Source organism: Aotus nancymaae, unplaced genomic scaffold (assembly GCF_030222135.1).
Source record: "Aotus nancymaae isolate 86718 unplaced genomic scaffold, 86718_ANA_hifiasm-v0.15.2.pri h1tg000064l_1, whole genome shotgun sequence".
NCBI lineage: Eukaryota > Metazoa > Chordata > Mammalia > Primates > Aotidae > Aotus > Aotus nancymaae.
In genome coordinates, this window is record NW_026988479.1 from 19,799,235 (window position 1) to 19,823,715 (window position 24,481).

Consider the following 24,481-nt stretch of genomic DNA (forward strand, 5'->3'; position numbering starts at 1 on the left):
AATTTACCAGAGCAGAAACCCAAGAGCAGAAACCTCTTTGGGTGCCAATGCCAAGTCAGAGAAACTTGAACTGTAATTGAAAAATTGCTTGAGGCTCAGTGTGAACAAGACTACATGCTATAAACTCCAAGGAGACCCAATCATCAGGGGAGAGGGGGCACCCTTTCATGAGATTTATGTCTTAGAGCTCTACAAAGTTCTCACAATGAATATCAGAGAAAAAATCCTTTTATGCTTCTGGTAGTGGGAGGGAAAAAGGAGTCATCTGAAATACATCAGAATATTCTTTTCTTCCTCTCAAGTTTTTCCCTCAGGAAAAACTGTTTAACCAGTGCCCAACCTAATGGGATTTTTTTTTTTTTTTTTTTCTAGGATAAATTTATTTTTTATTTATTTATTTTTTTTTAATTGCATTTTAGGTTTTGGGGTACATGTGAAAAACATGCAAAGTTGTTGCATAGGTGCATTCATGGCAGTGTGATTTGCTGCCTCCCTCCCCCTCACCCATATCTGGCCTTTCTCCCCATGCTATCCCTCCCCAACTCCCCCCCCCCGCTGTCCCCCCCACTCCCCCGCAACAGACCCCCGTGTATAGTGCTCCCCTCCCTGTGTCCATGTGTTCTCCTTGTTCAACACCCTCCTATGAGTGAGAACATGTGGTGTTTGGTTTTGTGTTCTTGTGTCAGTTTGCTGAGAATGATGGTTTCCAGGTTCATCCATGTCCCTACAAAGGACGTGAACTCCTCATTTTTAATGGCTGCATAATATTCCATGGTGTATATGTGCCACATTTTTCCTGTCCAGTCTATCATCGATGGGCATTTGGGTTGGTTCCAGGTCTTTGCTATTGTAAACTGTGCTGCAATGAACATTCGTGTGCATGTGTCCTTATAGTAGAACGATTTATAATCCTTTGGATATATGCCCAGTAATGGGATTGCTGGGTCAAATGGAATTTCTATTTCTAGGTCCTTGAGGAATCGCCACACTGTTTTCCACAGTGGTTGAACTAATTTACACTCCCACCAACAGTGTAAAAGTGTTCCTATTTCTCCACATCCTCTCCAGCATCTGTTTTCTCCAGATTTTTTAATGATCGCCATTCTAACTGGCGTGAGATGGTATCTCAATGTAGTTTTGATTTGCATTTCTCTAATGACCAGTGATGATGAGCATTTTTTCATATGTTTGTTGGCCTCTTGTATGTCTTCTTTTGTAAAGTATCTGTTCATATCCTTCGCCCATTTTTGAATGGGCTTGTTTGTTTTTTTCTTGTAAATCTTTTTTAGCTCATTGTAAATTCTGGATATCAGCCCTTTGTCAGATGGGTAGGCTGCAAAAATTTTTTCCCATTCTGTTGGTTGCTGATTCACTCTATTGACTGTTTCTTTTGCCATGCAGAAGCTGTGGAGTTTGAATAAGTCCCATTTGTCTATTTTGGCTTTTGTTGCCAATGCTTTTGGTGTTTTGGTCATAAAGTCCTTGCCTACGCCTATGTCCTGAATGGTTTTGCCTAGGTTTCCTTCTAGTGTTTTTATGGTGTTAGGCCTTATGTTTAAGTCTTTAATCCATCTGGAGTCAATTTTAGTGTAAGGTGTCAGGAAGGGGTCGAGTTTCTGCTTTCTGCATATGGCTAGCCAGTTTTCCCAACACCACTTATTGAACAGGGAATCCTTTCCCCATTGCTTGTTTTTATCAGGTTTGTCAAAGATCGGGTGGTTGTAGATATGTTGTGTCACCTCCGATGCCTCTGTTCTGTTCCATTGGTCTATATCTCTGTTTTGGTACCAGTACCATGCTGTTTTGATTACCATAGCCTTGTAGTAGAGTTTGAAGTCCGGTAGTGTGATGCCTCCTGCTTTGTTCTTTTTGCTTAGAATTGACTTGGCTATGCAGGCTCTCTTTTGGTTCCATATGATGTTTAAGGTGGTTTTTTCCAGTTCTGTGAAGAAGGTCATTGGTAGCTTGATGGGGATAGCGTTGAATCTGTAAATTACTTTGGGCAGTATGGCCATTTTCACGATATTGATTCTTCCTAACCATGAACATGGAATGTTTCTCCATCTGTTTGTGTCCTCTCTTATTTCGTTGAGCAGTGGTTTGTAGTTCTCCTTGAAGAGGTCCTTTACGTTCCTTGTTAGTTGTATTCCTAGGTATTTTATTCTCTTTGTAGCAATTGTGAATGGCAGTTCTTTCTTGATTTGGCTCTCTTTAAGTCTATTATTGGTGTATAGGAATGCTTGTGATTTTTGCACATTGATTTTGTATCCTGAGACTTTGCTGAAGTTGCTTATCAATTTCAGGAGATTTTGGGCTGAGATGATAGGGTCTTCTAGATATACAATCATGTCGTCTGCAAATAGAGACAATTTGACTTCCTCCTTTCCTAATCGAATACCCTTTATTTCTTTTTCTTGTCTGATTGCTCTGGCTAGAACTTCCAGTACTATATTGAATAGGAGTGGTGAGAGAGGGCATCCTTGTCTAGTGCCTGATTTCAAAGGGAATGCTTCCAGTTTTTGCCCATTCAGTATGATATTGGCTGTTGGTTTGTCATAAATAGCTTTTATTATTTTGAGGTACGTTCCGTCAATACCTAGTTTATTGAGAGTTTTTAGCATAAAGGGCTGTTGAATTTTGTCGAAGGCCTTCTCTGCATCAATTGAGATAATCATGTGGTTTTATTAGAGCTTAACTGACCTAGGGGAAGGAGATTCCCAACTCCAGCCCCCTCCATCCTTCCATGTGAAAGAAAGGAAAATACTCAACACCAGACCACTCCAGCCATCCTGTCTCACTTAAAGGGAGGACAAAACATTGAGAAGCACTTGTATGGTTCATAGTCCAAATGAAGTTTCACTAAAAGACAAGACCGAATTACAGAACTACGTAGTAAGCTTCCCCTCTGCCCACAACGTACCACCACGTAACTAAAGGCCTATTGCACCAGTGCTTTCATTTCTAATTTTCTTTGCATTTTCTCTGTTTTCTTAGTTATTCTAGCTAAAGTTTTGCCAATTTTGTCTTTTTTTTTTTATAAAAGGACCTCAGTTTTGTTCATTTTTTTCTTTTCTCTATTTTGTTAATATTTGCTGTAATCTTTGCTATGTCCTTCCATATTCTATCTTTGTACTTAGTTTATTCTTTTTCTAGTTTCTTAAGGTATAAAGATCTAATGATTATTTGAGATCTTTCTTTTCTTTGCAGACATTTACCCCTATACACATCTCTCTTAGCACTGCTTTTGCTGTATTCCATAGGTCTTGATGTGTTGTTTTTACTTTCATTTGTCTCAAGGTATTTTCTAATTATCCTTCTGATTTTTTTCTTTGATGTGTTGGTTGTTTAGGAGAGTGTTGTTTGCTTAAATATATTCGTGAATTTTCAAAACTTTTTTGCTATTGATTTTTAGTTTATTTCATTAAAAAGGTATTTGGTATTATGTCAATCTTCTTATAGTTAAGTCCTACTTTGTGGCCTAACATGTGGTCTATCCATGTGTTTGAGAAAAATGTATGTTCTGCTGCTGCTGGGTAGAAATTCTGCACATTGGATGGTTATTTTTGTCTTCCGTTTTCCTCCTCAGAGAGAAGCCTGGAGCTGGGATTTGTCTCTGATCATGCTGCCTTGAGCTGCGGGGAGTAGCTAGGGTAAGTAGGTGCCATACATTTTCCTACTGGCTTAGATGGGTTGGTTTTGCACTGAGAGGCAGGGACATCTTAATGGTTTTCTAGATTCCCCACAAAGGGAATTGATCCTTGTACTGTTGTTGAATAGTGTTTTTGAAGGGGTAAGAGGCTTTCTGTTTTGCCATCTTGCTGAAGTCACCCTGAGTGTCACCTTAAATCCTTATTATTGTGGGTTCTTAGGACTGGGCTTATGTACAACTTATCTCTGTGTCCTGTGGCTGCTGCATAGTGAATGCTTGTCAAATGTTTGATGGATGGATATAAATAGTGATCAAGCTAGGCATAAAATGGCCAGGTACAACTATTTCTTACATGGGCTTGGGTAACATGAGGCTTGGTTTTAATAAGTACTTAAAAGTGATATTTGCATATTAGATTTATGTAATACGCAAAGTGATGTATACTATTTTTTTCCCCATGTTTATCCTTGCAAGGAAAAATAAAGTACAGAATTCTCCAGGTTGATTTGGCAAGAGCAACTCAATAGAACTTACTTTTTCAATGCTCATGTCTTTGACATCCTTTTCAGAGGTAGAATCACAGGATTATTTGACCTGCAACGTAGAGATCATCTAGCCAACTTTTCCCATCATTAATTTTATATATGAGGAGATCAAGGCCTGGGGAGTTTAAGAGTTGTTCAGAAATTCAACCAGTAATTAGAGGAGGAGCAAGTACTAGAACTAAAGCCACCTCGAGTTTAGCTTTCTCTAGCATACCAAACCATGTTTCAAGTCTGGAATGATTAAGAAGCGTAAGAAATGTCTCAAAATGTTTGAGTACAAAATGCATTTCAAAGGTGAATTTAGTATTCAAAGATCATTATTTCAGATCTCCTGCTGTTAGAGAACAAGGCTGCCTAAAATCCCAGTGTTAACAGATGTCTGCTAATACTACTAATAATTGAAATAGTAACAACAGTGCTACAGTTAGTCAACAGGAACTTAACACACACACACATAGAGTGTGCACACACATTTTTTTCTATCACTTTCTTTTGTGAGTATTAATGCAACTGCATAACACTTAGAATAAATATTCTTATAGAAAGTTGAAGAAAAAAGCTCAATATAGAATATACACTGGGGATATTAATTGAAGCTATTTAAAAATAGTTAGCGAGACAGTACATTTTGGTTAGAGATTTAGGGGAAAATATACTTGTGAGAGCAAAGAAATAAAACAAAGATAATTCTAAGCAGGCTGTTTATTTGCACGGAAAGATTGGATGACGGATCTAGCACTAGGGAAAGAAAATGACATAAAGATGACGTGACCAAGCATTTTCCTGTTTTTTCTCTAATGCTCCTTCACTATTCAGCACAATTTGGAATAAACTGTGGTTCATCTCTGAGGTTAGATATTTACTAAACTGCTTACTCAAAAGCCTTAGTTTGTCCATTTATTGACTTAGTTTGTCCATTTGTTTATTCATTCATTTGACAAATATTTAAAAGCTCTGTTATTCTCTGTTACATATAAGAAAGATAAACACCTGATCTGATCTTATGGAAATTTTCTTTTAAAACATAAATAAAAATAGCATCAAGTGCTTACTATGTGCAAGCATTTTCCCTACATAATATCTTTTTAATTCTCTAAAGCAACCTTATAAATAATATTCCATAATTGTCCTTTATTTTTATTGACAAGAGAACTGACATACAAAGAAATTATGTAATTTGTACAAGGTCAAAAAATTAGTATTTTGGAGAGTAGAAATGAAACCCAAGAGTTTGAGTCCAGAATATGTTATTTTAACCACTATAAGATATAGCCTCTTATAGATAGAATTAGACAGTGGCTCTTAATATTAGAGCAGTGGGGTTGTTATACATTCTTTTTAGAATCCAGCAAAATAAAACTGTTTTCCCTTAACCCAGAAAAAAAATGTGGTAACGGACATACACATATATTTAAAATATATATTATCAGTGTTTTTATAACCTTTTGAATTGAATTCAAAGGCCTGGCGTGGGGTGAGAGGAGAGGCAATCCTTAGGTCAAAGGTTAAGTCCACCTGAGGAAGAAAGCCACCTTTGAGCTCATCATTTTAACTTCTGTGTTGTGATAGGTGAGGAAACTGAAGCATCAGAAGCTCTAACCTTTGTTGCCCAGGGAGACTGTAATTAATGCCCTCCTTTGTTCAACACTGCTGTCCTGCCTGCATATAACGAAATGGGAATCTCTATTCCTAATAGATAGATCGTGACCAGTTCTCTTTAGGGATGAAGCAAATACAATAAGTTTAGGGATGTTGTCAACAACTCTTAGGCTCCTTGAAAGAGGGAGTTAAAATATTAAAATTATTTTTATACTGATGGATTTCTATTATTTAATTTTAGATATTATAGAAATCCCAAGTAGGAAATCAGTCTCCAGATATTTTTAATAATTTGAATTGCCTCAGTTTACCTCTAAATTCAAATAACCCAGGACTCAATGGGTTCTCACCTTTCCCATTTCAGTCTTGGAAGAGGAGAATATTTCTATTTCTTAAACTTTGTCCAATCCTGAAAATAAGAACTTAAAAGAGAATCTTTCCTTTTCCTTGCATTAAATAATCTGTAAATATATTATTTATTATAACATTTAGAGACTTTTGAGGACCTTGAAAGGAAATCTGTACATTCTGACGTTAACACACGGAAAATCAATTTGATAAACGTAGGATTTGGAGTTGCTTTATTTTAGGGTAAAACATACATGTGAAATATAAGCTCGTGAGTTTTATTAATCTTTTTATCCTTGGGGCCCAAATGCTGACACTTCACCTTTAGGCCCTTGAGAATTTATGGTGGTGAACAATCTCTCAGTGAGCCTCAGGCCATGGCCCTTTCCAGCAGCCCAGTGGTCTAGTGATCAATATGAAACAACCTAGTGGAAGCTCTTGCCACTCTTGTCTTCACATTGTGACTTGCAAATCATACAAATCTAGCCAGTCTGATTTGTTGTGATATTTATGTGTTCTCAGGCTTGTTATTCTTGGAGCATATTTTTTACCCCAAATGCCCGATGAAATATCATGTAAAGTTCACTTAACACAACATAGCAATTATTACATCAGTGTTTGGAGTAAAAAAAAAAAAAAACCCAGATGTGTGAACGTGGACACATTACTTAGATCTATCTGAGTCTCTCTCTTTCTCTCTCCCCTCACCTCCCATCCCCCAATCTAATAATAGGATTTAGGATTTACTGGCATAAAGTTATTGCAAAGATTAAATGTGCTAAAGCAAGTAAAACACTTAATGCAGTGCTTGGAGCTCAATTGGCATTCAATCAATGTAATCTATCATATTATTATTATTTATCAATTTTCAAAATTATTTAAATGTTGTTAGGAGAACTCTTGAAATGAGATAGAGACAATATGTGTGATTAAAAAAAAAAAAAGCTCTTGACTTTAAACGAGAAAATTGGGGGTTTTGCCTCTGCACTATGATTGGTTAGTGGGCCACAGACTCCCAAACTTGAAGAAGATATATTAGATCTGTTTATTGAAAAACATTTATGGAGTCTTGCTATGCATGAAGTGCTGAAACTAATCACTGTAGATTCAACTGTGAACAAGACAGACAAGACCTTTGCTTCATTGGATTTCCCATTCTAGTTTGAAAAGCAAGGGAAAAGATATAAACAAATATATTAATAAGAATTTTCTGATGGACAGAAGGTGATAGCTACTGTAAAAATAAATAGAATAGAAAACTGGCTTGGAGAATAACTAGGGGTGGGAGAAATTTCCCTTAAGTAGGATGGGTAGAGAATGCTTCTGAGAAGGTGAAATTTGAGTCAATGCCTGAACAGTAAAAATGGTCTAGCCATGGAAAGCTCTGAGGAAACAAGCTGCCAGGCAGACTGAATGGCAGTACAGGCAAATAATTTTGTCATACTCAAGAAACATAAAGATCAATGTAACTAGAATGTGGTGAGAGCAAGAGACATGTGAGAAATGAGGCCGGAGACATGCCAGGGGTCTTTTGATGATTCCTAGGATCCTTTCCTGATTTAATTTTTAAAGTTTCTGACACTGGACATTCATTCTGACCTTTTCCATAGCTTAGAAGAGAACAAGACAGCATATTTACTTATTGATAATAATTCTGGGCTAACTCACAGAAAAGAATAACCATTTTGAAAACAGATTTTGGGGGGTGTGTGTGTTTCTGTTGTACTAAATTATAATTATTAAATGGTTCAAATATTTTTAATATCAAAAAGATTAAGAATGAAAAGGATTGTATACTAGACTTGCTAGAGCCTAAGGGTGAGATATAACCAGAGTCATTCTATATTTTCTACAGAACTAAAATATATGTCTTCTAAATAAATTAAAAATAAAAATGCTTCATGAATGTAAGTACTTTCTGCTATCGTGGTGTTGCTTCTTTTACACTAGGAGATTAATCTAGTGATGCCTATAGATACAGCAATAACTTCTTAATGAGATATTGATTTCTAAAATTAAAACTTTACTAGTATCATATTTTCAATCTATATTAATGCTTCATTAAACTAATTAATAATATAACAACAGGTAGAACTTTTATACATTGTAATTAATCATAATCACACAGTATTCTTGTACCAATTTATAGGTGTAATGTAATCTTTTGGAAGTCAGAGATTTTTTACATATACTTAAAGTAAGCTAAGATGTAATTTTATTTTACAGAGTGTAAGATGCTGGACTGTATTTGGAGAGATGAATTTTGACATATTCTCTCTGCAGCTTACTCTCTACATGGTCCTTAACAAATCACTTTCCCTCTCTGGAAAAATAGTTTATTCATTTGAGAAATAGGAGAATTGGACTAAATGACTTCTAAGATCTCTTATATTTCTAAAAATGTTATTTTTGGAGTGCTCCATCCCTTAGGAAGAAGTGACTTCAGGTGTTCCTATTGTTTATGTTAATAGCTGTATGCCTGGAGCCCCAGATCTGCAGCTCTATTTTTTTTTCCTTACTCTCAGCCTTTCTATCTAATAATCAGCTGGGCATTTCAACATAGGTGTGTTGCAGATGCCTAACCTAGAACTTGACTAAAACTGAACTCTTTATCTTCTTCAACCAATTTACTCCTTTTGAGCTTCCTGTTTGAGTAAATTATACCAAGATCCATGCAGTCATTCAGGTCAAAATATATGGTCATTATAGCCCATAAATAGTTACTCAGACTTGTAAGTTATAACTTCAAAATACCTCTCTAACCTACCCATAGTTCTCTATCTCACTGCTGTAGTATTAAGCTATGATAGTAACTGCTCTTACCTGGGCTACCTAATGATCATCTACGTGCTTTCATAACCCTCCATTGTTATCCCCTGTTCTGTCGTTCTCTTCACTGCCTCCAATGCAATATCTCTGAGAGGTGAAACCAGTGATGTTTCCCTGAGCTTAAACTCCTTCTCTAGCTTCCCACTATGCTAAAGCCCCAACTATTATACATGCTTTTCGAAGCCCCCATGAGTTGATCTCTGCCTGCTGATTGAGTTTTATGTTTTGCCACTTCTTTTTTTTTTTTCCTGTTGTAATCCATCTACCTTCTCTCTTGTCTGAGACTACATCACGGCCAGTCATTGGGAAAGCTATTCTTCCCAATAAGTTCTTTATTGTGCCTGGGCTTACTACAACTCAACTTTAAAATCAGGTAAATCCTATCCTATATTAACCCCTCCAATAGCTTTCAGCTCTAATTAGAATAAAATATGCATTCCTTTTTAATATGTGGTATCTCTGTGCATTCCGAACTATCAAGGTATTGCTAAAGAGTAGTTTGAGATTGGCTTCTTCAAGTTGCTGCAGATAGTTTTACTAACATAGGTTTTATGCTAATTTCTTGGCTTATTGACCCTAAATATAATGAATTCTAAACTTAATACTAAGTCTGAATTTCAAAAATGTGATTGTTGTTTAAAACAAAAAGTAGTTCCATATTTTTCTTAACATGGTCCGAATAGCTATGTGGCCTCCCTTTCCCTATATTTTGGACCTCCTTAGTTCTTTCCTACCCCTGGCAGCTTCAGTCTTTAGTTATCTTGCTACTTCAATCTTTAGTTACATACCTTCAAATTTTTAAAACTGATCTCTAACTGAACCACGTAATCTTTGAACCAGTTAGCATTAACACCAGTCATGAGTAGAAGAGTATAGCAGTTGAAAGTTTAGCCAAATAAATATGACTCACATATTATATGCCACGTAAAATCCATACTCCTATTAGAGTCTTGTCTCATAATGTGTTTTCCCTTAACTAATATTATATACTGTACTGGACATACCAGGACACTTCTGAGAGTGAAAGGGGATGTCAGAATGGTTAAAAGACACGATTTTAAAGTGTTAACTTATTGACAAACAAAATGAGTTTGTATATTTGAACATTTAAAATAGTCTAACTCAAAAAACTTTCAAAAATAAAAATTTTGATGGACAGGACCCCGGACAACAGGGATGATTACTAGCTCATGTTTTCTAGTCATACAAGTCTTTTAAAAAATTAATTCTGCAAATTAGCTTCTTATGACTGTCAGGTGCTCTTCTAACCACTTGGAATGCATAAATGAAAAGAGGTAGTACTAATTCTTACCTTCATAGATTTTCAAGGGGAGAATAAAATAAATGAGTAAACAAATAAAACCTGGTGATGACAAGTGCTCGGCAGGGAATAAAGCAAGTTGGAGAGGCACTGCCTAATAAAACTTTCTGCAATGATTGAAATAGCCTGTGTTATCCAATATAATAGTTACATGTGATTATTGAGGATTTGAAATGTGGATGGTGTTACTGAAGAATTGGACTTTTAATTTTATTTATGATTAATTTAAATGAAAATAGATACTCGTGACTAGTGACTATCATATTGGGAAATACGGGATTAGGTTAAACAGTTCCTTTGAGATAGCTGGTATTTTACACATACTGGCCATAGAAGGTTTCTCTGAAGAGGTGACATTTCAACAGCATGTATAAATGAAGTAAAGGAATCGTTCCTAGTTGGGGATGGGGGGATGGCAAAACAAAAGAGAACAGCACATTTCTCAGGCAAGAAACTGGTGGTTCTGTTTGAGGAAATACAGTTTAACACAGTTGGAATGTAGAAAGCAAGTGGGGAGTGTTATTTGAATGTGTTAAGCCTGTTTTGGCTGGATAGTTGCCAAAGGTCTTACCTTTACAAAAATGTTCTTACCTCACATCTTCACTTGGTTAGCACCTATACATCATTCTGGTCTGAGTATTAGAAATAATAGTTATTGTCTCTTTAATATCTATAGAACACATTTAAGGGCATCTTTACTATCTCAATAACACAAGCTCACAAAAACTGCCTTCAGAAATATTGGCTGAGTTTGCAGCCCATTCAGCTAAGTGGGTTTACCCAGTGTCCTCCTGCTTGGCCCCATGGCTGCCAACTCTCAGAAAGCACTAGCTGCACCACTGTTATACTCTGGCTCCTTCCACTTTGAATTGAGTGTTTCCCACTGAGCTTTAGTTTATGACTTTCTGTGTATGTATGTATGTATGTATGTATTTAATATTTTAGGCACAGAGTCTGCTCTGTCACCCAGGCTGCAGTGCAGTGGCACCATCTCAGCTCACTGTAGCCTTGAACTCCCAGGCTCAAGGGATCCTCCCTCAGCGTCCCAAGTAGCTAGGACTATAGGTGCATGCTACCACACCCAGCTAATTTTTTATTTTATTTTACTTGGTTTTTTTGTAGAAACGGGATCTTGCTATGTTGCCTAGGCTGGTCTCGAACTACTGACTTTAAGTGATCTTCTTGCCTTTGCCTCCAAAGATTCTGGGTTTATAGGCGTGAGCACTACTCCTGGCCAGTTTGTGACTTTTTAAGAGTTTTTCTGATAGCTGTAATCCAGCCTTATAACAACTGGTTAGCAACCAAAACTAATATTTTCCTTTAAGTACCTTTGACATCTATAGCGGGTTCTCTTTAGACATCGCAAGCACTTTGCAGATAAAAGTTATTTTTTTTTGTCAGTTTTCTTAGCCTAGGCAGAAGTGATCTCTCGATGTCGGACAGAAAAAAAAAGTCAGGAGATAAAGACAGTGAATCACCCAGCATCGGATAGAACCAGAATCAGAAAGTTTATTCCAACCTGGTAGGTAGTTTACACTAGCTCCCAAATCCACACTTTATCTGTATACAAGTTAAATGCTGGAGCTCTGTGGTCAAGTATCACCAATACAACCTAAGCATTGTCACTTGGGAGAAATAATGTAGACCCTTAAACTTGATTGTCCTCATTCGTGAAATGAGGGTAATGAAAGTAACTGTCTCATAGAATTTTTGTGAGGATTAAATGAGATAATGTATGTAAATCATTTGGCAAGGTGCCTAGTACAAATTAAGTGATGTGAAATATTTCCTACCACTGCAATAGCAGTGCGTAGTGTGATGAATCGTTTATAAATGTTAAGTCAAGTAAAATCAATTAGTAATGTTTAGTTAATTGCCTATTCCCAGTGCCTTGTTATATGTCTTGGAAAAATGCAAAAGAAATATGTCAGCCTTTAATTTCATAATGCTAATAAAGTACTTGGGCAGAAAAAGTTACCTGTGAAAAGTATTCATTAAACAAATGCTTGTCAAGTGCCTACTAGGACTTTTTCTGATGAAAACAAACATTCTTACTCTGGTAGACATTACATTATACCTGGGGGTCGGGGGGACTGGCAATGATAAATAGTCTTAATAAAGAAGTTATTGTAGAAGATGAGAGGAAAAGATTTTTAAAAATAGTTTGAATGAGAGCAGTTTGAAATAGAGAAGTCAGTTAGACCTCAATGAAAGATAATATTTGAGCACAGATTTGAATATGGTGGAGGAGTTTGCTAGGCAATCATTGAATTGAAGACTCCCTGTGTATTAGAATATCTGATCTGCTTACTTTGCATCCTGAAATAAGTAAAGGACTCAAAGGAGAATTGGGATATGGCATTCCAGGTGAAAAACAATAATAAGGTGGAGTCCTTAGTTTATTAATACATTCATTAAACAAATCTTTATTGCATAATCACTTAGTGCCATGTAGTAAAGGAGGATTTAAAGGATTTATTTAGAACAAGAGTAAAAGAAAAAGCAGCTCACGTAGCACCGTACCTCCTTCCCTTTCTACACCAATAATAAAAATTGTTAATGGAGTATATCAAGCATACAAGCAACCTCAGAGTTCCTTTCGACATATCGCTCCAAGAAAGCTAAATCGGTACATCAGAATTGGTTTCTGAGATAAGTCTAATTTCCAGCCTGTGGTAAAATACTGTGAGATTTTACTCACATTTAGGATAGATCTGTTAAGAGTCTATTGACCTTCTGGTCCGTATGTAGGCATTTTCATCCTTCTTAGTATTTTTACACCTATTACATTTCTGAAACCCTCTCCACTAGCCACTTGCCACAGCACTCTTAGACAATGAGTATTTTTGTTCATTACAGAGCCTTGGTCATAAATAAATACAGTGGGTAGTGGGTAGAGACTTACATGGTGAGATGAAGAATACTCATACCAAATGATCTGCACTGTGGATTTGTTATGATAACCACCAATTCAACAGTTATAGTTCTGTTTATTGTCAGGAGTTATGGCTCTCACCTGTAATCCCAGTTACTTGGGAGGCTGAGGCAGGAGGATTGCTTGAGCCCAGAAGTTTGAGGCTGCAGTGAGCTATGATCAAGCCACTGTACCTTAGCATGGGTGACAGAGTGAGTGTCTCAAGAATAACATTTTCAATAAAGCTAAAAATAGTTCTATTTATTTATATTAATACATTTTCAATATGGCTCAGTACCTGTACAGTTTGACATTCTCTCCATCATAAACCTGACCTTGTAATATTGTTCTTTCTCTCCAATTACTCTGAATCTAGAAGCTTCTTCTGGTTCCTAAAGTGATGAAGTTTAGAATACTGGTACCTTGTTATCTGATTTCTTTTTCTTGTCCACGATGGCTTCCTTTATCCGCAGTCTATTGAGTTAAAAGGCAAGCAGCTCAACTCCTGTACTGCCTAAGTGGTATGTTAAATTACAAGTGTTCCCACTCTCTGTAAATAATTGTTTAGGACAGAAAATGCAGTCCTGTATTATTGATTCAGGAGCAAGGGCTTTTTAAGTACAATATAAAAAACTAAAAGTGAATCAACGCCAATTGCTTTGGAATGAAAAAAGAAAAAGCGAGTTGCCTCATCATTACAGAACATTTTAAAGGAATTGAAAAAGCTTTTTCCAGGCTAAGATAAAGTGTTTGGTTCAGGAAAAAAAAAATGTTTGCCACCAAAAAGCTATTTTTAAAAAAATGAACATCAAATTTGTGGAATGAACTGAGTTCTTGGAGCTGTTGCCCTACTTCCTGCAAGTTGGATAATGGTGCTCTAACTAGGAAAGCAGGGCCCTATGACCTGTATCTCCCATGTCCCACATGGCCTTTTGCTATGGTGACAAACCCAGGAATCATGCTTCATGGAAGATGGAGGTAGGATGAAGAGCAGTGCATTGAAAAGCACTTTGGAAAACCTTCAGGTACCCATTTGAATCAGGCTTGTAAGGCGAGGCCACCAGAGACTTAATCACAGCTTTATGGTAGTCATGGTGTTCCTGTGCTTAGTAAATGCATAACCAGGAACGTGCTTTCAACTAGAAATAATGCACACACGAATCCACACACAGGTTGAAAGAAAGAGAGAGAATTCTACAGGCAGAACACAAAACAAAGGGGTAATGGTTATATTTTAGAGAAATCTGAAAAACAGGAAATCTGTGATTAGCTGAGCAGAGTAATTCGTTTTAAGGCTAGCTGAGTGAAGATTAAAATGTGAGTGTGTATGAATGTGTGGGTGTGTGGTTTTCCAGACAGGCTCCAACCTGCCATTTGTCTTTATGGGGATGATTAGTGTTTTGGGTTTGTGTCTGCAGGTTCTGAAAGGAAGACCTGGCAAGTCAATGGAGAGCTCACTGAATTTGAAGGTTTTGGGCCTGACTCTGCTTCTCCCATCATCAGGATGTACTATCTTGAGCCAGAGTCTTTTTTACTCTGATCTTCAGTTTTACCATTAATAAACGGAGAGCTTATGGTTTTCATTATTTTTTACAGCTCCACTATTAGGCTGTATTCAAAAACACGTGTTCATACACACATTTATATATTCATGCATTTAGGAAAAGCTTAATATTCCTGGAAGAAGGCCTTTTAGCATTTCTTTATTTAGTTTCCACAACAACCTTTTGGGGTTTGCTATTATCATTCCCATTCTATAGGTTTGGGATCAAGTGTGAGCAGGCAAGGTGACCAGCTCATGGTCACTCTATTACCAGGGAGGGATATTGGAATACGAAAGCTAAACCTTAACATAGGAGCAGTGCTTTCAACCACTACGTAATTCTTCCCCTCCAGTATTCTATGCTGCTGTGAAACTTTTTATATGACACAAACCTCTAAAATAGTTTATGGAGTGCATTGAGGTATATAAATTGATGTAGACTGGGCCTATGTAGCTGTGGTGAGATTGAGTCCTGCCAATTTGAATCTCTTAATTAATGAGAAGAGTGAGGGAGTAATGGTTTTGCCATTCTGTAGTGACAAAACTTGAGGAGGGGAAGCTGTCTTTAGTGATCAGAGAAGATAGATTTTCAATCATTAAGCCAAATCACAAGAAAATGACTCCATCTAGATATGTTACCTATGCCTTTAAGCAAGTATATTAAAATAATCTCTCCACGTAGGTAATGATGCTTTGCATATATGAACTCAACTACATTTTTTGCAATTATATTGGCAACACAAGAAAATTGTGGCTAAAGACTGAAGAGTAGCTTTTTGTTTTAAAGGAAGCCTCTTCTAACATTGCTAGTGAATTTTTCGCTCTTGAAAACCATGCCACATCCTATCATCAAAACAGAGGTTTCATACATGTATTGGTGATAAGTCTCTTTGTGGTAACAGAAACCTAACTGTTAGTGGTTAAAGCAAAGCAAGGAGAATAAGTGGTTCACAAATATTGAGGATCCAAAAGTATAGTTGCCTGTAGACGCTGCTAAACCTAGGAGTTAAAATAATGAGGTTTGGGCTGTTTCTCTCTTTTGCTATCAATCAGCTCTGCTTCCTTCTGTGGATATCGGCTTTATTTACCTGAATTATCTGGTCATATCTTTTCTATGTTGTGGGAAGGAGCCACCAGAAGCCCATGTGATTATAGCTCATGATCCAAAAGAGAGACTTCCCTCTAGTGCTTTTGCATTTATCAACTCATCCTTAGGCTAATCTCTTTGCCAGGGATCTGAGATATTAATTAACTTCCAGCGTCATGTGTGCATTTTTTTGTCTGGTGATTGATCCAGCATCTATGATTGACAACATTATAGAGAGTATGACAGAGAACATTTGTTCTTCAAATGAAATGAAATTTGGTTGACAACAAAAACAGTACCCATATAGTAGACGCTACATATAAACAGTGTCTATTATGCATATGCAGTTATTTGTAAATAATTTACATAGTTCCCTCAAAAGTGTTTGAAGAACCTGGGAATAAAGAAATGAAGATAAATAAGTTCAGGTAAAGAAATCAGCCTAGGCCCGGCATGGTGGCTCACACCTGTAATCCCAGCATTTTGAGAGGCTGAGGCAGGTGGATGACAAGGTCAGGAGATCAAGACCATCCTGGCCAACATGGTGAAACTTTGTCTCTACTAAAAATACAAAAATTAGCTGGGCATGGTGGTGTGTACCTGTAATCCCAGCTACTTGGGAGGCTGAGTCTGGAGAATCACTTGAACCAAGGAGTCAGAGGTTGCAGTGAGCCAAGATCATGCTACTGCACTCCAGCCTGGCCACAGAGTGAGACTCAGTCTAAAAAAAAAAAGAAAGAAAGAAAGAAAAAGAAAGAAAGAAAGAAAGAAAGAAAGAAAGAAAGAAAGAAAGAAAGAAAGAAAGAAAGAAAGAAAGAAAAGAAAGAAAGAAATCAGCCAAACTAAGTATAAAGGTGAGACTGAGCTTATTTGCAGGAAACCAGAGTAACAACCATGAAAACTGAAAGGATGAAACAAATTTGTTTATAGTTCCACCTGTTGAATCAACTGACTGGAGACTACTAACTGTTAAGGGAGAGATATTACCAAGTTAACTTGAATCAAGTAGTAAAATGTTACACATTCTGTCCTTAAAGTCAACAAACTCATTCTCTTCCTCTAACTCTACCTGTTTTCCCTACTCTGCCCCAATTATTTTCTTTAAACTTACATGAATACTGGTATAGAAATACCTATTATAGAAACTAGTTTGTGGTCTTGTGTAAACCACAGGGCAGAAAATCCAAATGGTTATGTATTAGTATCACAGTTAAGATTGAAATACTATCACAACTTTGCTTTTCTACTAGTAGCCAACCAATTGCTGCACAATTAATTTCCTCCTAGATGATGAGGATGGTAGCTGTGATTTTTCAGGGATAAAGATCTGGATGCCTGTGAAGTCAGAAAAGCCAAGTGAATGAAAATAGTTCTGAGTTTAGGCAGTCTTATTAAAAAATCAGCTTTAAAAGCTCTATTACTTAAACAAGTTTCCATTGTTAATGCTGTTATGTCCTTTGCAGAAATGCTGTTGCTCCTAATTTGAAACAAGTGCTTCCTTTAGGGCTAATTAAGCAGATGAATGGCACTTCTGAGGACCACATAGTTAACATGTTCAGTCTACAGCAAAGCCAGGGATACTGGATATGATGACTTAGAATCTGTACTCCAGAAACAACAACTCTCTTTACTCTGGGAAGACACTGATTGGGTGAGAAAGGAAAACAGCTTCATTGATGTTTAAGTCTCATTTTATTTTAGCATTTACCCTTTTCCTGTCCCTCCCTCCTCCAAAGTTAGACTTGTAGAGGTTGTAGAGGGCTCGTTTGTTTGTCAGATCACCGGCATTCCTTATTTTCCTCCCAAACAGCAATTTGTTTTGCCATTAAGAAGTGTACCGTACCCTACTTTCAGCAGTGTAGTTGCATGAGATTGATTGCACAATGCACTCCAAGGATGGGTCCCAATTGGCTTAAGACAGTCCAAGTGTCCCAGGGCCATTATAATTAGACCAGGGATGGACACATGACCTAGATGGATTTAAAGGGCTAGGAAGAGTTCTAGTGTATTTAATGACTAAAACTCTGAGGAAGAAAGTGAAAAATAACCCATAACCCACTGACCCAAATATATTTATGATTCCAATATTGATGAGAGCTTAGGAGGTTGTTTTGGGTTTTTTTCAGATGAATTAGAGAAAATGTTAGGAAATTATTTCTGTTCTCTTGGGATAAAGGCAGACTTCCTAAGTATTTCACCCAAGCTAGAAACTGTAATGAAAAATACCAGTCTCACCTCAAAGAAGTTTTAACATTTTATGTAGAAAAATAGTAACAAAGTTAAAATATATGATAAACAAGAAAAAACATATGCAACAGTGTGTTAAAGAATTAATGCAATTGGCCAGGTACGGTGGTTGTCACTTGTAATCCCAGCTCTTTGGGAGCCGGAGTCAGGCAGCTCACCTTAGCTCAGGAGCTAGAGACCAGCCTGGCTAACATGAGGAAACCCCATTTCTACTAAAAATACAAAAAATTAGCCGGGTGTGGTGGTGTGTATCTGTAATCCCAGCTACTCCAGAGGCTGAGGCAGGAGAATCTCTTGAACCTGGGAGGCAGAGGTTACCATGAGCCAACATTGAGCACTTCAGCTTGGGCAACAAGAGCAAAACTTCATCACACACACACACAAAGAATTAATGCAATTAATGTTAATGCTACTACCATATGACCAACTTTTCCAAATTAGTAATTAAAAGTTGAATACCCAGTAAAAATATGAGCATGGACATTAAATAGACAATTCACATGAGAAGAGATAGATAGATAGATAGATAGATAGATAGATAGATAGATAGATCTATTGATCTTTGGTGTGTGTGTGTGTGTGTGTGTATGTGTGTGTGTAAACACCAAATAGTCGGTCTTACCCCTGACTAGGTTTGAGATCTATTGATCTTTGGCGTGTCTGTGTGTGTTTGTGTGTGTGTGTGTGTGTGCACATGTGTGTAAACACCAAATAATCAGCCTTACCCCTGACTAGCTTTGAGACTTTGAGCAACTGACTATACCTCTCTACTGAAACTGCTGTTTTCTGATTATTTAAAACAAGATAATATTTAGTTAAAACAGATATAATGCTACTTCACAGCATTCTTGTATATTTAAAATGTATAAAATTGTATTTGCTTGAAGAAAGATTGTGAAAATTTCTGAATATGAGGAATTGGATTTAGTAAATGGCCTCTAGATTTATTCAGATGATTGCCTTATCTTTTTCATTTATTTTGCTTGTGGAAGAAGAAGGAAAAACAGTCCCTGTGATTGAGAAAGTTAAAACACAACATTAAATAATTGCTAACTGGCATGCTTACTTCACAACATTCTACTTGGATCAATAAATTCAATGACCAAAATAATGTAACTACAACTAAAACAATAAGATTGCCATAAAAGTTATTCATACATTGCTGCAATGTGCTCATGGCTAGGGCTGAGGAGGAAAATTATTACAATTATCAGGAGTTTATTCTGTTAGATAATGTAGTATTTTAAATATCTTACAAGTTTTATTTTACCTAATCTTCATAATGAATACAACGGTATTATAAAATCTATTTCTTGGAAACTGGGATTCCTAGAAATTAGGTACCTTGCTCAGCTAATAAGGAGCAGAGCCAAAAACGTGAGCCCAGGACAAATTCACATGCTTATATTGCTCATTTTTAAAATTCTTATTTTATAGTTAGATAGCCATTTTGAGATTTTTAGAAATTTGAGAATAGTGTGAGGATCATACACGCAGCCTTTTTCTTTTCTGTCTCTACTTTTAAGTATATACTAGTGCTCCAAACTCTATTTCAGACTGGATATTGAGCCAGTATTTGAGAAGCCAATGAATGCCAAGCATTGCATTTGATGTAAATGATTTTTTAAAATGAGGTTATGCAGAGTTTCTGCCCACAGGAGAACATTATTTCTTTTTTCTCAGCTCGTAACACATGCTGCTGCTTTTTGTAGGTACTCATTGAATGCATCAACATTTTTAGTTGCCTTACTAGCCTTTCTAAAAGTCAAGGCTTTTTGAAATTTAACTCTTAGGTTCAAATCCTAACTTCTTTAAATTGCTAATGGTAAAACTTTTGTATTTTCTCACCCTCAAATTGGAAATAATAAATATCATTTGAATCAGTGGCATTTGAATTATTTGAGATGCCTTATATTAATTAATTCAACTTATCAGGGTGCCTGGAACACAGTGAACACTCACCAAATGATGAATTTTAGAACAATCTTTATGGCTGATTCCTGTATTGAAGTCTCAAGTTTCCACATTTGAATGAAAAACCTCAGCCTGTTTTGGCTTCCTAGAAAGTGACAATAAATAGAACCAATGTTATTCAGTAAAGGAAAAGATAATGATTTTTAGTTTGAGGACACAGATATCTTTAAAAATTTTTGGTTTTCATGGCATTTCCACAAAGAACATTAACATATTTAACTGAGATCCATCACAGACTTGGAAATCTTCAGGAATGCTTGCCGGGGCTAAAATATGTGCCCATGGATTTCATCTCAGGGCAAAGTATGCAGCAACAACAGCCACAGTTGGAATAATCCTGTATCATAGGATTTTAAAGTATTTTCTATGGCTCACTAAGTTACATATTTTTATTTTCATATCAAATCCTTTGACCCAGAGACTTCCATCAAGGATAAAATAGCATTACATTGCATCTCTCCCCAAAATGAAAATACTATCAATTATTAAAATTACATCGACATGACATTGACTAGATTAGAATATTTCAAATACACACACATTTACACAAGGTTAAGGAAACCATTTCCCAAGACGCATAAAGTTTTCCATCCACCTCTTTTATTTATTGCTTTGTTGAAGGGTGATGTCCCTTAACAGAAGAAACCTAGTGTGCAAGTTAAATGTAGCAGTCCAGCAGTTGGAGTCTTTAGTGTGGGCTTTAGATCTGGCTAGACAGAAATTCTATTCTGCCTGGGACGATGATAGGAAACTCTTCATTTTCTATAACTCATTACATTTTGTGAATTTTCTATTTATTTTCACTACTCTATAAACGTTTGGCAGGATTCACCAGTGTTTTAAAAATTATTTTGTCTTGCTTGTGTTTGTGGTAGATGTTCCCTTTGAATTAATCTTTTAAGGATTTTGGTTTAGATATCTGGTATTTCTCTTCCAGGTTGTTTTTCTTCCATAGTGGAACTGCTTCTATATATGTTCATTGAGACTCCTGGGAAACAAACCCAGAGCCAAAGTTAAGAGTGAAACAAAAAATTTATTGGGAAGAAAGGCCTGTGAAAGAAAAGGGGAAAATGCAGAATTGGGAAGGGAGACCTGTCAGACCAAAATATTGATCTTACAAAGTCTCTAGCAGTGCAATGAGGTGCCTCAGAGCAAATATTACCCATTAGAAGATTCCTGTGTTGGCAGAAACAGCTCAGCCCTTGTATCAAAGCCTTTCCAGTCACTGACTTGAGCCAAACATGGTTGAAAAACTGAGGCCAGCTCATAAGAGCTAGTAGCTGGAGGCTTTCTGCTGGCCAGAGTCCTGGAAGCTGAGCAGCAAGGGCTTTCTTGAAGTGGGATCTGAGTATACATTATTGGGTTTGTCAAGTTTTTTCCATCCAGCAAGTAAAAAGCAAAAAAAGCTAATCATTTTTCCTTAAAGTTGGAGGCTTGGAAGACACAAGGAGTTATATGAAAACATGTGACTCTCTTTCTGTTCTAAAATAACCTGTATAGCTGCAACATCCTGTCTGCCTAATTTCCAGATTTAGAGAAAAAGACTGATTGCCACTGGCAGATTGCTAGTTTTCTGGAAGTACCTCTGGTATAGGCAAAAGTGTTAAATTTTCCTTTTCGCCTTCAACCCTAAAAGCCAAGCGGAAGCAAAAATGAGTACATCTTATTCTTCCAAGCGAGCTGGCCAGAAAATTATTTCCATAGTACATTAAGAGTTCACTGCAGAGTAATACTCATATAATGCCAGAGATACTGAAATTGCTACCATTGGCCCTGCATTTCAGAAACCAGTTAGCCACGCTAACCCAATCAAGAATTTCTGTTGAGCAGGAATTGAATGCAAAAAAGCCCCATTCATACTTATTCAAATGATAAAAGTACATGTTTCTATGAATGCTTATAACTTGTGATATTTCTCTCAATATGTCTCTTCCCCATCTTAATCTTTTGCCCTAAGTAAGAAGTCGGTTCTGGGTGTGCTTGTTACTCAGTGGATCACACTGTGGGCTCAGTGTTCAGTGACTTCAGGAAGTATTGAACAATTTTCAACTACATTTTCTGCTGGATTAATGTCTCCTAGAATATTTCATTAGGTAAATTGGGCTGACTCCCTGACTGATCCTTTATAATTTGTAATGTTTTATTGCTTAACTATAGACATAATTAGGGATGCCTAAAATCTTGATTTGGAGCTAAGAGTAGTTTCAGGCATAACACCATTACCTCTTGGGCCATCTTCTTTGATTGGAAAGGGCTTAACTAAGACCCTTAGAAAAAATATGTGCTTCTGTAGAAAAGCCTTTCCACCCAAGGGACTCATTCTTCATCTGTAAAATGATGGAGTTAGGCTAAGGGATCTTTAATGTCTCATTTACGTCTGTGCCCATGTGTTTTACGGGAAATGACTTTCCTCCCTGAAGACTAATAAGAAAGAATGACTGGTCTGATTCTGCTAGACATACTCCCATTCACGGGAACAGGCAGAATATGGTATCAGGCTCTAGGAGGGAAAGAAAGCACCCTTATCTCCAGAGGCCTCAGGAGAGTTTGGCAGTGTGATGCATATAATGGAGCCTGGAAATAATAGTACTTACTTCTCACTTAGTGCTTATAATGTGCCCATAACTACAACCAGTGTTTTTTATTTATTATATTTATCACAGCCTCATGAAAGTGGTATCATTGACTCTATTTTATAGATAATGGGAATTAGTCTCACAAAGAATAAACAACATGGCAATTGTCACTGGGCTTTTAAGGAGTTGACATGGACACAGACAAATTCTATCCATCTCAATAATCATGCCATTCTGTCTGGTCATTGTATCATTTCATTCATTCAATGTCTAAGTATTAAGAACTTGCTTTTTACTGGGATTGATCAAAGAGAGTATGAGTGTTGGTGGGAGTGGGTCTGCATTGGGATAAGGAGGTTCTCTGTACCCCTTATGGCACTGGCTGTTTTGTCTTTTCATGGTGGCTCTTCTCTGATTGTGACACCATGAAGCATTTCCCTTTCGACAACCCTGAAGCCAGTGCCTCATTAAGAGGAGCTCTGGAGTGCTAGGTTGCCAATATCTTGATCACAGCTTTTAATTTGCTAATTTGTTAGCTGGAAGAAAGCGTTAGGAATTGCTAGTAGGCATGATGAGAGCATCAGTTTCTCTCCCTGAAACTTTGTAAAGACTGTAAGTGTGCAGTGTAGGGTGAGACAGGAATCTCTGCAGTAATATAATAGGGAGAAAGGTCATATTATGTAAAAAAACAAGTAGGTCACATTTTCTCCTTATTTTGCAACACTGTTTCCCATTCACTATTTCAAAAAGCATAGAGTTTCCTTGTGGTTATCTCTGTCTTTAAACTTTTCACGTATTAGTTGATTTTTTAATTTTCTAAACAAAACTGAACCTCATCTCTCTTGTTTACTTTGATGTTTTTGATAAGTCAGATCTCGGGTTAAGAATATTCTAGATAGTAGAAAAGATAAATAAAGGCTGGAAATAGGGATGAATTTGACCTTTTCAAGGAATAAAAACAGGTTATGCAATGGCATAAACTAAAAGAAAATGTTAGGTGAGAATTCACAGTGATGAGGTAAGTAAGCAGAACTTTCATAGAGGGCCATGAGGCTATGGTGAGGAGTTAGAACAAATTCCTGCTCAATGGCTATTTACCGAATATTGACTATGCAACAGGCATTATTCTAAGTGCTGGAAATATAAGTATAAATAAATAATATGCATTTCCAGCCATCAGAAGCTTACATTATTGGGGGAAAGACAAACATTACATTATATTTTAAATATATATATATATATATATATATATATATATATATATCTCATACGTACATGCATATTATTAATGAGTGATAAGTGGTTGAGAGAATAAATTGAAGTAGGAATGAATGATATCAAGTATTGGGACAGAGTGAAGGAGGGTTTTGAAAGATGGAGAGAAACTAAAAGAAGTGAAGAAAAAAGCCGTGTATTGCCAGACAGAGGCAATAGGCAGTGGAATTCCAGGAGAAGTGAAAGGCCAGTGTTGCTAGAATGGTGGGAACCAGAAAAGTAGCAGGCTATGAATAGTAATAGTATGAAGTGACTGTCAGATAGAATAGAGCCCTGCAGATTATGGTAAAGACTTTTTTTTTCCTAAGTAGAAAGGAAATCCATCTTTAGGCACAGTATTGCCACAATCTGACTAATATTTCAACAGGTGGCAGATTTGAAAATAGACTGAAAGGAAGCAAAGGTGTAAGGAGGGAGACCGGTTAGAAAAGCACCATCCAATAGAAATGTATTGCAAACCACAAAACAGAGCCACATGTATAATTTTCAATTTTCTAGAATCCACATTGAAAGTAAAAAAAAAAAAAAAAAAAAAAACTCTAGATGAACTTAATATTAATGATGGCTTTTATAT

General features: G+C 36.6%; 1 long non-coding RNA gene across 1 annotated transcript in view; it reads left to right on the top strand.

Moving 5' to 3' along the window:
* The window catches only part of LOC135270645 (uncharacterized), a 74,717-nt gene that overhangs the window by 41,771 nt on the left and 8,465 nt on the right, over window positions 1-24,481 (top strand). The window contains exon 2 of the long non-coding RNA XR_010338779.1: window positions 3,587-3,650. This is a non-coding gene — a long non-coding RNA (uncharacterized LOC135270645). The remainder of the gene's footprint in view (window positions 1-3,586; window positions 3,651-24,481) is intronic.